General features: G+C 39.2%; 1 pseudogene; it reads right to left on the bottom strand.

Annotated features, from left to right (window-relative positions):
- Window positions 1–479: 479 nt before the first annotated feature.
- LOC106508576 lies at window positions 480–13,487 on the bottom strand (annotated as a pseudogene).
- Between the last annotated feature and the right edge of the window lie 800 nt (window positions 13,488–14,287).

Here is a 14,287-nt window from a genome sequence, read left to right as displayed (position 1 = left end):
ACCCCTTCAACCCTGGACTTACATTTGCACTTGTTAATGCTGCACATTTCTTTTTTGCTCTCTGGCTTTCAGCCATAATTGGAGTCATTATCTCCTCATCTTCTAGTTTACTATTACTCTCAACTTGTTGATGATCGAGAAAACAATATCAGACAATATGAAAAGTCAATAGAATAATTGTCTAACATGTTTTACTGAGATAGCATGCTCACTCAAGGATATTCAGGGAAAGATTGTTACTGGTCAGTTGCTTTCTTACTTGTGCGTGTGTGTGTCTGATTAGTGCAATGAAATGAACCCTTAAAATGATTATTCAGTATTCCATACATATCAAATAATAATTTGTCTCTCACATTTTAAGACTCTGAGTTATTTTGTGTTATGCTTTTTGGAGTTATTCTAGTAGTTTCCTAATTGTTGGAGCAATAGAGTGCTTAAAACCAGACAGGTGTGCTTTAATTGCAGCACGAAGAGATTTGTCATGCAAAATGTTTTCTTTGTATGATTCTCAGGAGAGGACCTTTTACATCTTTATTCCTCAAACTATAGATGAGTGGATTCAGCATTGGAATGACAGTGGTATGAATACAGATGTCACCTGTGCTTGGGTCAAGGATGGTGTGTTATCAGGCTGCAAATACGTGAAAATCAGGGACCCATAGAAGATAGTCACACCCATGATGTGGGACACACAGGTGGAAAAGGCTTTCTTTCTGCCTGATGCAGAATTGATCTTCAGGATGGCTGAGGTAATGACAATATAGGTGATAATGATTGTAAGAGAGAATTAAGAATGGTGAGCCCAGCCAAAACAAAGATCTCCATTTCTGTGCTGAATGCATGCACACAGGACAGGGCCAAAAGAGCTGTGGTGTCATAGAAAAATTGATTGATGCTGGTATCACAGAATGCCAAACTGCTAATCACACAGATGGATATCAGAGAATTGGTAAAGCCTACTGTATCTAGCATTGTTCCCAGCCAGTTACACCCTTTCTGGGACATAATCACTGAATACAGTAAGGGATTTCAGGTTGTGACATAGTGGTCATAGGCACTGATCCCAGAAGAAAACACTCACTACACACAAAATCCACAAGAAAGTACATTTGAACAAAGCAACCAATGAAGGAGATGGTTTTCTGTTTTGCCTGGAAATTCACCAGTGCCTTAGGTGTTACAGTAGAGGAATAACATATGTCAATGAATGCTAAATTGCTAAGGACAGGACATAGGGGTGTGAAGCTGAGAGTCAGTTCTGATTAACATAATCACTCCAAGTTTCCACAAAACAGTGAACAGGTAAATAAAAAGAAACATCAAGAAAAGGCTTACTTCGGATTCCTGTCATAGCACAGTGGTTAATGAATCTGACTAGGAATCATGAGGTTGCAGCTTCTATCCTGGGCCTTGTTCAGTGGTTTAAGGATCCGACATTGCTGTGAGCTCGTGTAGGTCACAGATGTGGCTCGGATCCTTCATTGCTGTGGCTCTGGCGTAGGGTGGTGGCTACAGCTCAGATTTGACCCCCAGCCTGGGAACCTCCATATGCCATGGGAGCAGCCCTAGAAAAGGCCAAAAAAAAAAAAAAAGCCAAAAAAGAAAACGCTGACTTGCAGCTCAGGGTGATTTGCAAATCCAGAGAGGATGAAGAAAGTCGCCTTGGTGAAATTTTTCCCAGTTGTGTCTATCAGCTCAGGCCTTTGACTTACCTGCCAAATAACAATAATGGAAGTTAGATAAGGCTGCAAGCCTGAATACTTGATTATCTTGACAGACTTAGCCTCCTACAATGTGATAGTGACCAATGAGATATGAATGTTAATGACATTGTGCTAATTGATAACATATAAATTTTACTCTTCAGAGGTGACATAAGAATTAAAATTTTTCAAATTCACAGTTGTGTGGAATTGGTTGCACTCAAAAATAAATCTATCTGGAATGATTTCTGATAATTTTCCTTCTAAGATCTAACAGCCTCTACCCTAGTATCACTGGACCCCAAGTCACACACATTTAAATTTACCTCCTGGAATAAATTATACTGTATTAGAAAATATAAAGTTAATTCATGAAAGTAGGATCTGTAATTTGTGAATTTAAAAATACTTTTGTGTTGCCGTCTTAAAATTTCGGCATTTAACAGCTACTTTAAAGGATTGATTTTGGAATGGATAAGCAATGAGTTCCTTCTGTTTAGCACTGAAAACTATATATAGTCACTTATGATGGAGCATGATAATATAAGAAAAAAGAGTGGATATATTTATGTGTGACTGAGTCACCTTGCTGTATAGTAGAAAATTGACAGAACACTGGAAACCAGCTACAATGGAAAAAATAAAAATCATTATTAGTAAATAAATAAATAAAGGATTGCTTTAAGAGCTTAATAAGATCTTGGACATATTTAATAGTCCTTGTAATCAATAAAATTTGCAAAATGTAAATATGTATATATACACATTTATGTATTGCATTAATATATAATATACACTATAAACTTATAAATTATATAAAACATATATAAAAAGAAGTAAGAAACACTGTGCTTATTTTCCATGCTAATGCTAAAATTCCCTAGTTTTTTTCTATCACCTATCCTTTCTTTCAATTGGTGAGATATGACCAAATGAGGAACATAATCTATATCATAGCCAAATAGTTATATATTAGTGCTTAGTAACCATGTGTGTTTCCAACATGAAATGCATGGTTATCTATGACCTCAGGGGATAACTAATTCATTGCAATATGGTACTTTCCAAGTCAATGATAAAACACCTACAGTGAAATAAATACAACTTGTTATATTTAAAACCAAAAATAATATGTAAGCTGATTACACTAGAAATTAGAGAACTCACTTGCTTAGTTATACTGATATAAGTGGGCAAAAAATAATCAGAACTGAAACTAGAATGGCTTTTTTTTCTCTCTCTCAGGTTAAGGCACTTTAACCTCTGGCATTTTGCTAGAAATAGGTAACTGTTGCCCCCACCTCCCCACCGCCCCTTCCCCCCAATCCCCACAGCAGCTGGGGGTGATCCGAGGCCTTCTTAGCAACTCAGTGCCCAGATCTCTCCCTTCCCAGGACAGGGGCCCAGGGCCTTGGATTGGTGTTGTCTGGATGGGGTGGGGGGCTTTGACTGCTCACAGCAATCAACTGGCAGAGACACATAGGGCCCCCCAGCCTGCCTTTCCTGACCAGGCCCTTCCACCTCAGCTTCACCCTGCAGCGAAGCCAGGTAGTGATGCCTCTGGGGAGTGGCCCTGGTGCCCAGGACCCTGGCACAGTAGTGCCCCCACATCCCGACCATCTCCTTAGCGATCCTGCCAGTGTGTACCTCCAAGTCGGCAATCCCCAGCCCTGGACTGCACAATGCTGGCAAGGCCAAGGCTGGTCCTTTGGGCCTCAATAGGGGAGTGGTGAGCATGGGTGCTGGGGGCCTTGGTGGAGCACACTGCCCAGGGAGCATCTGACTGCTGGAGTCTAAGTAAGCACACAGTTCAGTCCAGCTCTCTCCTGGTATGTGCCGCACACTGGCAGAGCATGTGTAGGACCTACCTGGAGCCAGCCGGTGCTCCTGCCACTGCAGGTTTATGTGAGCATTTGGGAGCAGCCCCTGGCAATACAGGGTAATGCATAGCCCAGGAGGATGCCTGGACTGTGCTCTACCAGGCTCAAGGCCTGGGATCCGCAGGCACCACTGGCCCTGCTGCTGAAGCTAGCATAATGTTAATGCAAGTTTATTTCAGACAATTAGCACTCTACTGGAGTAATCTTAAAGAACTTGATGTAATATTAAATATATTTAATCACTTAGTATCTCTCATGTTCACAGTGTTCCTTTTTGTCCATTCTTTCCTTTAACTAGTATTTAGTCAATGGCAGCATTTTTGCCTTGCCTGTCATTAAAGGCACTTTTCTTAAAACTTGCTGGAATATACAGGCTTTTGTAAAAAGAAAAATTTTCTCAATATTAGAAACACACATGCACACACGCAATAATGAAGAGGATGTTAAAATTAGACTTACCTGGAATTTAGTCTACAAAAGGAAACTTCTTTCCCTTTCAGCTCTCTGTTGGCTATTTTCAGGGTTATGTTCAGACAACAAGAAGAGAAAACACTGTGCAATATTTGTGAAATTCACCATATATTTTGGCCTTAACTATGTTGGGCTCAACAATTCTGAATCCTGTCAATTCTCAATAGAATAGCTTGAATTTGATGTTATTGCTGCTGATATTGTTAACACAGAACTCTATCTTTTATATAATGGACACCTGAAGATATTAGGAAGTTGATGGAAAAATTGTTGGTGGTTTTGATGACAGTTATGGATAATACATATACTACATTCCATTGATAGAATAAAATTAAGAGCCAAATTAACAAAGTATTTTGTGTGCCTTCTCAAGATTAAAATCAATTTTTTACCTCAAATTTAGATTTGTACTGAGGATTACTTTTTTTGGTAGTGTATTTCTAAAACAGTCCCATAACAAAAGATTGTCTTCTGAAACCTAGAGTTAAGCAATCTTTGTATACATGCAACTCTTTTAAACTCAAAAAATTAAATCATAAAGGAATTGGTCAGTTAGCATCTTTGATCTCTTGAGATTTGTATTTTAATTGTACCCCAAGGTTTATTTTTAATTTGCCTGGGATACACCTGCAATGGATATGTTTGGAAATAAATATTCCTTCCTTTTTTGTATTTCAGTGTAAATGTCCATAGATATAGTAAAAACTGCAGTTAACACAGTTTTAAAAATTTATATTTATTTTGATATTTCATATGTTATATACCATCACACACATATGTAACACATTTTATAAAACATTATGAAATGTAAATGAGATACATGGTATTTGAGGATATCAGATAACCACTGCCTCTGCCTGGCTGCCAAAATAAACTTTCCTATCAAAAAGAAGTGAGGGAGAGAGGACAAGAGGGCGGAGGAGTAGGGGGACACGCTTGCCCTCTCCCACAAACACAACAAAAAAAGCACATCTACAGAATAAATGACTCGCACAGAACAGCAACCAATCGCTGGCAGAGGAACTTAAACTCCAATAATGGCAAGAAGTTCGTGACATTATTGGGCAGAATGGGAGAAAAGAGGAGATTGAGAGAAGGTGAATCCGAGCGGGACAGGCGCTCCCAAAAGGGAACTGCAGAGGAGAAAGGGATCCCGCACCCTGGAAAGTCACCTACCGGGGAAAGATCAAACGAACCGGAGGAATCTCCAGATGCAGAGAAGAGTGTAGCAGTAAGTTGGAGTATGGAAAAGCCGATCAAGAACCCAATGGACCATCTGAACTACGGGCACAGTCACAAAAAATTGAGACGCCTGGGTCGGGGCTGGACACTGAGACCTTGCCTCCGAAGGTTAATCCCTGAGAAAGGGCCAGGGGACGCCTGGGGGGGGGTTGGGCACCGAGACCTCAGCTCCAGAGATTAGTCCCCGGGCTAGGGGGGCGGGGCAGAGCGGAAACTGCTTGGGAGGTCTCTAAACCATTTGATGGGGCAGAGACTGCCTGGGAGACTAGAAAACAAAGCTGTCGCAGAGGAAGGGAGCAATACTCTAGGAGCAGGGAAGTGGAAAGCCGCATCAGAGGCAACCTGGGAGAAGAGCTTGGTCTGCGCCCATGCTGGGGAGGGGAGAGAAGGAGGGGTGGGTCCCCATAGAATACTCCCCACACCACAGCAAGCTTACAGGCCCGCTAGCTAGCTGAAAGCTGTGCTTCCCAGTGCATCCCCTCCCCCCACCCCCGCCACCCCCTACGCTCTCACCGGACCTGGGGCTGCCTGCCATACAGGAGGGCTGGCCTCAACAATTGCCTGAAGCCTACCACCACAGGGGCTGTCCCTGCACAGGCCTGCTTGCCCTTTGGAGGGGATACACTTCCACAGAGCAGCACCAAACACCACCAGCCCCCGAGAAAAGGCCTGCAGCCCAGAAAAGCTAGAACAATCTTCGCCAGGCTGTGAATAGATCGGCATAATTCTCGGACGGTTTTTCTGAGTCGGGTTGCCCTGGGGAGGAGCCTCTTAGGTTTCCAATGGCCCTGCTACCCACCCAAGCCCCCAGGGGATGCTCTAGTGGACCAGCTGCATAGGACTGCCAGCTCCAGGCAGGACCCCCTGCAGCCTAGAAAAGCTACAACAAGCCTGGCCAAATCAGACGGTTTTTCTTAGTTGGGCTGCCCTGGGGAGGAGCCTCTTGGGTCTCCAACGGCCCTGCTACCTGCCCAAGCTCCCAGGGGGTGCCCCACTCCTGAGGAATAGCTGCTCAGCACCACCAGCCCCCTGGAAGAGCCCCTGCAGCCCAGAAAAGCTGCAACAAGCTCATCCAGACTGTGAAAAGATCCGCTTACATTCTCAGGCTGTCCTTCTTAGTTGGGCTGCCCTAGGGAAGAGCCTCTTAGGTTCTCAGTGACCCAGATAACTGCTCCAGCCCCCAGGGGGTGATGCACCCCTGAAGAGCAGCTGCCCAACACTGCCAACCACCTGCAAGAACCCCACAGCCTAAAAACACCAGAGCAAGCTCTGCATGACCATGTGAAATCTGCTACCATCGTGGTGTGGACCTCCCAGTCCTGTCTGCCCTCAGGAAGTCCTCCTTTGCTTCAAAGAAACACTGTTAGCCCCATCAACACTCCAGAAAAGCCACATTGCCTCAAAAAAGATTGACCAACAATGCCAGCCCTCAGGGAATATTCCACGGCAGTGACAAGGCAAACACTGCCCAATAACGGAGAGTACAACTCCCTCAGGAGAAAGAAAACAACAAGCAAGATGAAGAAGCTGAGAAACCACCCCCAGTCAAACCAACAGGAGAACTCACCTAAAACAGTCAACGATGAAACAGATCTCGGCAGTCTGACAGACCTGGAGTTCAAAAGAGAAATAGTGAAAATACTGAAGGAATTAAGAGAAGATATGAACAGTAATGCAGACACCCTCAGAAAGGAACTAGAAAATTAGGAGGAGCCAAGAAAAACTAGAACATTCATTTGCAGAGATGCAAACTGAACTAGGGACAGTAAAAACCAGAATGAATAATGCAGAGGAACGAATCAGTGATATGGAAGATAGAATAATGGAAATCACTCAATCTGGTCAACAGACAGAAAACCAAATCAAAAAACTGGAAAGCAATATAAGAGACCTATGGGATAATATAAAGCAGGCCAATCTATGCATAATAGGAATTCCAGAAGGAGTAGAAAAAGATAAGGGGATGGAAAATATATTTGAAGAAATTATCGATGGAAACTTCCCAAATCTAAAGGATACTGGATTCATGATACAAGAAGCACAGAGGGCCCCAAACAAACTGAACCCAAACAGACCCACACCAAGACACATCGTAATAAAAATGGCAAAAGTTAGTGATAAAGAGAGGATCCTAAAGGCAGCAAGAGAAATACAGAATGTTACCTACAAGGGAACCCCCATAAGAATATCAGCTGATTTCTCTACAGAAACACTCCAGGCCAGGAGGGAATGGAAAGAGATATTTAAAGTGCTAAAAGGAAAAAATATGCAACCTAGAATACTCTATCCAGCAAGAATATCATTTAAAATAGAAGGGGAAATAAAAATTTTTCCCAACAAACAAAAACTTAAAGAATACAGCAACACAAAAGCAAGGTTAAAGGAAATATTGAAAGGGCTTCTCTAAACCAAAAAGAAAGGAAGGAAAGGGATGAAAAAAGAAAAGGAAACCAAAAAATGAAGAAGAAGAGGAAGAACTAGGACTGAGGAAACCGCAATCAGCAGTCACTCAAATAAGCCAGCATACAGATTTAATCATGAACATGCTTGAAACAAAATAAAATTAAAAAGAATAAAATAAAAAAGAGTCATCAAAACCATAAAATGTGGGCAAGGAATGTGAGGAGGTAAATAACCCTTTTTGTTTGTATGTATGTCTCTCTTCTTAATTTTAATATAGTAATGAAGTGTTTGAAATTACAGGACCATCAGGCTAAAACACACAATTATGGGAAGGGGTTAGCATACTTAAGAAGCAGGGCAACCACAAGCCAAAACCAAATATTGCATTTGCAAAAAATGAAAAAAAAAATACACTCAAGCAGATAACAACAGGAGACCATCCAACCAAAAAAAAAAAAAAAAAAAAAAGAAAGAAAGGAAGAATGGAGAACCATAGAATCAACTGGAACACAAGGTTCAAATGGCAATAAATAATCATCTATCAATTATCACCTTAAATGTCAATGGACTGAATGCCCCAATCAAAAGACACAGAGTGGCTGAGTGGATAAAAAGGCAAAAACCTTCAATATGCTGCCTACAAGAAACTCACCTTAGGACAAAAGATACATATAGATTGAAAGTGAAAGGGTGGGGAAAAATATTTCACGCCAATAGACATGACAGAAAAGCAGGAGTCGCAACACTCATATCAGACAAAATAGACTATAAAACAAAAGACATAAAGAAAGACAAAGGAGGACACTATTTAATGATTAAGGGATCCATCCAAGGAGAGGATGTTACTATCATCAACATATATGCCCCAAATCCAGGAGCACCCAGATACATACAACAAATATTAACAGACATAAAGGGAGATATTGACGAGAATACAATCATAGTAGGAGACCTAAATACCCCCCTCACATCAATGGACAGATCCTCTAGACAGAAAACCAATAAAGCAACAGAGATCCTAAAGGAAACAGTAGAAAAGTTAGACTTCATTGATATCTTCAGGACACTACATCCAAAAAAAGCTGAATACACATTCTTCTCAAATCCTCATGGAACATTCTCAAGAATCGACCACATTTTGGGACAAAAAGCGAATCTCAATAAATTTAGGAGCATAGAAATTATCTCAAGTATCTTCTCTGACCACAATGCCATGAAATTAGAAATCAACCATGGGAAAAGGAAAGAGAAAAAACCTACTACATGGAGACTAAACAACATGCTACTAAAAAAACCAATGGGTCAATGAAGAAATCAAGAAGGAAATTAAAAACTACCTTGAAACAAATGATAATGAAGACACAACCTCTCAAAATCTATGGGATGCTGCGAAAGCAGTGCTCAGAGGGAAATTTATAGCAATACAGGCCTTTCTCAAAACAGAAGAAAGATCCCAAATTGACAACTTAACCCTCCACCTAAATGAATTAGAAAAAGAAGAACAAAAAAGACCTAAAGTCAGCAGAAGGAAGGAAATTATAAAGATCAAAGAAGAAATCAATAAAATAGAGACTCAAAAAACAATAGAGAAAATGAAGAAAACCAAGAGCTGGTTCTTTGAAAAGGTGAACAAAATTGACAAACCCCTGGCCAGACTCACTAAAAAGAGGCGAGGAAGAACCCAAATAACCAAAATTATAAATGAAAAAGGAGAAATCACAACAGATACAGCAGAAATACAAAAAACCATAAGAGAATACTATGAACAACTATATGGCAACACGTTTGACAATCTGGAAGAAATGGACAATTTTCTAGAATCTTACAGCCTGCCAAAACTGAATCAAGCAGAAACAGACCAACTGAACAGACCAATCACTAGAAATGAAATTGAAGAGGTCATAAAATCACTCCCTACAAATAAAAGTCCAGGACCAGATGGCTTCACAGGTGAATTCTACCAAACATATAAAGAGGAATTGGTGCTCATCCTCCTTAAACTCTTTCAAAAGGTTGAAGAAGAAGGAATACTCCCAAAGACATTCTATGAGGCCACCATCACCCTCATTCCAAAACCAGACAGAGACACCACCAAAAAAGAAAACTATCACCCAATACCATTGATGAATATAGATGCAAAAATTCTCAACAACATCTTAGCCAACCGAATCCAACAACATACCAAAAAAATTATACACCATGACCAGGTTGGGTTCATCCCAGGTTCACAAGGATGGTTCAACATATGCAAATAAATCAGCATCATACACCACATTAACAAAAAAAAAGTCAAAAATCATATGATCATCTCAATAGATGCAGAAAAAGCATTTGACAAAGTCCAACATCCATTCATGATCAAGACTGCCACCAATGTGGGTATAGAGGGAACATTCCTGAATATAATCAAAGCCATTTATGATAAACCCACAGCAAATATAATCCTCAATGGGGAAAAACTGAAAGCCTTCTCACTCAAATCTGGAACAAGACAGGGATGCCCACTCTCACCACTGCTCTTCAACATCGTTTTGGAAGTCTTAGCCACAGCAATGAGACAAACAAAGGAAATAAAAGGCATCCATATAGGAAGAGAAGAGATCAAACTGTCACTGTATGCAGATGACATGATACTATACCTAGAAAACCCTAAGGACTCAACCCAAAAACTCCTTGAACTGATTAATAAATTCAGCAAAGTGGCAGGATATAAGATTAACATTCAGAAGTCAGTTGCATTTCTGTATACCAGCAATGAAACATTAGAAAAGGAATACAAAAATACGATACCTTTTAAAATTGTACCTCACAAAATCAAATACCTCGGAATACACCTGACCAAAGAGGTAAAGGACCTATGTGCTGAGAACTATAAAACTTTAATCAAAGAAATCAAAGAAGATGTAAAGAAATGGAAAGATATTCCATGTTCATGGATTGGAAAAATCAATATTGGAAAAATGGCCATACTACCCAAAGCAATCTACAGATTCAATGCAATCCCTATCAAATTACCCATGACATTTTTCACAGAACTAGAACAAACAATCCAAACATTTATATGGAACAACAAAAGACCCAGAATCGCCAAAGCAATCCTGAGAAACAAAAACCAAGCAGGAGGCATAACCCTCCCAGACTTCAAGAAATACTACAAAGCCACAGTCATCAAAACAGTGTGGTACTGGTATCAAAACAGACAGACAGACCAATGGAACAGAATAGAGAATCCGGAAATAAACCCTGACACCTACGGTCAATTAATCTTTGACAAGGGAGGCAAGAACATAAAATGGGAAAAGGAAAGTCTATTCAGCAAGCATTGCTGGCAAACCTGGACAGCTGCATGCAAAGCAATGAAACTAGAACACATCCTCACACCATGCACAAAAATACACTCCAAATGGCTGAAAGACTTAAATATACGACAGGACACCATCAAACTCCTAGAAGAAAACATAGGCATAATACTCTCTGACATCAACATCATGAATATTTTCTCAGGTCAGTCTCCCAAAGCAATAGAAATTAGAGCAAAAATAAACCCATGGGACCTCATCAAACTGAAAAGCTTTTGCACAGCAAAGGAAACCCAAAAGAAAACAAAAAGACAACTTACAGAATGGGAGAAAACAGTTTCAAATGATGCAACTGACAAGGGCTTAATCTCTAGAATATATAAGCAGCTTATACAACTCAACAGCAAAAAAACCAATCAATCAATGGAAAAATGGGCAAAAGACCTGAATAGACATTTCTCCAAAGAAGATATTCAGATGGCCAGCAAACACATGAAAAAATGCTCAACATCGCTGATTATAAGAGAAATGCAAATCAAAACTACCATGAGATACCACCTCACACCAGTCAGAATGGCCATCATTAATAAATCCACAAAGAACAAGTGCTGGAGAGGGTGTGGAGAAAAGGGAACCCTCCTTCACTGCTGGTTGGAATGTAAACTGGTACAACCACTATGGAGAACAGTTCAGAGATACCTTAGAAATCTATACATAGAACTTCCATATGACCCTGCAATCCCACTCTTGGGCATCTATCCGGACAAAGCTCTACTTAAAAGAGACACATGCACCCACATGTTCATTGCAGCACTATTCACAATAGCCAGGACATGGAAACAATCCAAATTTCCATCAACAGATGATTGGATTTGGAAGATGTAGTATATATACACAATGGAATACTACTCAGCCATAAAAAAGAATGATATAATGCCATTTGCAGCAACATGGATGGAACTAGAGAATCTCATCCTGAGTGAAATGAGCCAGAAAGACAAAGACAAATACCATATGACATCACTTATAACTGGAATCTAATATCCAGCACAAATGAACATCTCCTCAGAAAAGAAAATCATGGACTTGGAGAAAAGACTTGTGGTTGCCTGATGGGAGGGGGAGGGAGGGATCGGGAGCTTGGGCTTATCAGACACAACCTAGAATAGATTTACAAGGAGATCCTGCTGAAGAGCATTGAGAACTATGTCTAGATACTCATGTTGCAACAGAAGAAAGGGTGGGGGAAAAACTATAATTGCAATGTATACATGTAACGATAACCTGACCCCCTTGCTGTACAGTGGGAAAATAAAAAAAAAAAAAGTAGTGAGCTTTCCTATCTGATTTAATGGTGTTAATATACATTGAAATTATGTTACCACCTATGTCAGTAAATCATATATGTATTTAGTTTTAATGCAGGTATTCAGTGACTTTTATTTGACTGTGCCTAATGTTACACACACAAAATGATTAGCTGAAGAGAAGTATACCATCTATGAAAATAAAAAAAAAACTTAAATGCAATTTTCTTATTTATAGCTCATGACAAACACCTCAATCAAAATTCTCTGTCGTGTGATTCCCCAAAATCACTCAGGTAGATGCAAATATACAGCATGATCCCAAATTTAGTTGAAAGTATGGCTCACCCTTGAGAGGTTCTCTATGGTGTCCTTGATTAATTGTTTTAATGAGAAAAATGTAATTTTCTTGAAGACTTTACTGGAAAATACTTTGGAAGAAGTTTTGATACCCTAATATTATAAGCTACAATAATTTATTTTAATAAAAGTTGTGTTTTGGAAATAATTTTCAAGAATCTTATTTAAATCAAAGAAGACCTCAGTCAATAAATCTAAAAAGAATAACTGTGTTCTGGTGAGTTGTTCAACTAAGTGTAATACTTTTATTCTGATGTGGGAAATTCAGAAATCATCAATATTTTTGGCAGAGAAACACCTTTGCAAATCCAGGAGCAGTACAATAGTATACGTTTAGTTCAGTTAAGAATAAAGAGTTACTCAAATCTATTACTTACATTTTAAAGACTGTTGGAATGCATTTGTCTTTGAATGTTCCTTCTGTAATTTACTTGATGGATATTCAAGTAATATTACCTGTTCATGACTTCAAAAAATATTTTAGGAAAAGAGTAAAAAGAAACCCATAAAACTGTAGGGAAATATACCAGACTTTGCATTAGAATTTTGAGTTTAAAACCAGTTAGGGAAGCAAGTTTGAGCAGTAATATAACTTCGATTTATGGATTAATCACCAACGTTGTCTGGAAGAGTTTTGCCAGGAATCTGACATTAAAAAATAGTGATGCCTAAAATCTGATGGGGTAGAGAACAATGTGGTCAATGTGATGAAGACATGAAGTTATAAAAATGTGTTTTATTCAAAAATGAGCAAAATCACTGCTGTGAGTTAAACAAAAGGAGTATCAATTAAAGATTGGGTGATATAGCGACATCAGACATTATGGAAATCCAGACAGAAGGGTTAAGATTTCAAGTAATTTGAAAGGAGGTAATTTTGAAAATGTGTACAAATCTAACTCTAAGCACAAATCTAAAATAAAATTTAATGAAAGATAGTCCTGAAGGGTGGGCATAGGCAGGCTAAATAAAGATGATTGTTACCTAGGTAAGTAGATGGTGGGAGCTAGGGATAAAGATGGGAGCACTTTTTGAAGAATACTTTCACTTAGTCCTAACTGCCTTTCTCAAAACCTGAACCTGAGAAGAAAAGCAAATCATATAAATCCAGAAAAAGTTAGGGAAGAGAATTGGAGAAAAGAAAGTTTATGCATGGCTGCACTGAGATGATAATAGAGATGTGTATCCAAGAATAAAGCTTTAGAATTGAAACAGGAAAGACAGCTATTTCCTCTATGTCTCTGCAATATTTTTTCCATGTCATATTCTCTATTTGCATCACTTCATATTTCTAAAGTTATAAATGGTACTGCATTCTAGGGTATTTTACAGTCATATATTTGAAATTCAAGTATACTTATTTAAAAACAGAATTAGAAATATAGGAAGAGAAGAAATTAAATTTGAGGTGACATGTACTACATGTGCAATTAATCTTAGATGTTTACAAAATAGCTATCTAAAGTTGTGACATATAAAATTGTACAATAAAAATAAATGCTTACACTATTATCATATCTCTATAGATTAGTGAATGAGTTGCAGAAAGATTAAACAGCTTCTCAGAGACACATATTAATAGGTGGCTTAGGCCAAATTTGAACCCAGGTTGACCAAGATCT

The sequence above is a fragment of the Sus scrofa genome, unplaced genomic scaffold, assembly GCF_000003025.6.
Source record: "Sus scrofa isolate TJ Tabasco breed Duroc unplaced genomic scaffold, Sscrofa11.1 Contig42, whole genome shotgun sequence".
NCBI classification, from domain to species: domain Eukaryota; kingdom Metazoa; phylum Chordata; class Mammalia; order Artiodactyla; family Suidae; genus Sus; species Sus scrofa.
The sequence above is the reverse complement of the archived record's forward strand: the minus strand, read 5'-3'. Positions and strand labels throughout refer to the sequence as shown.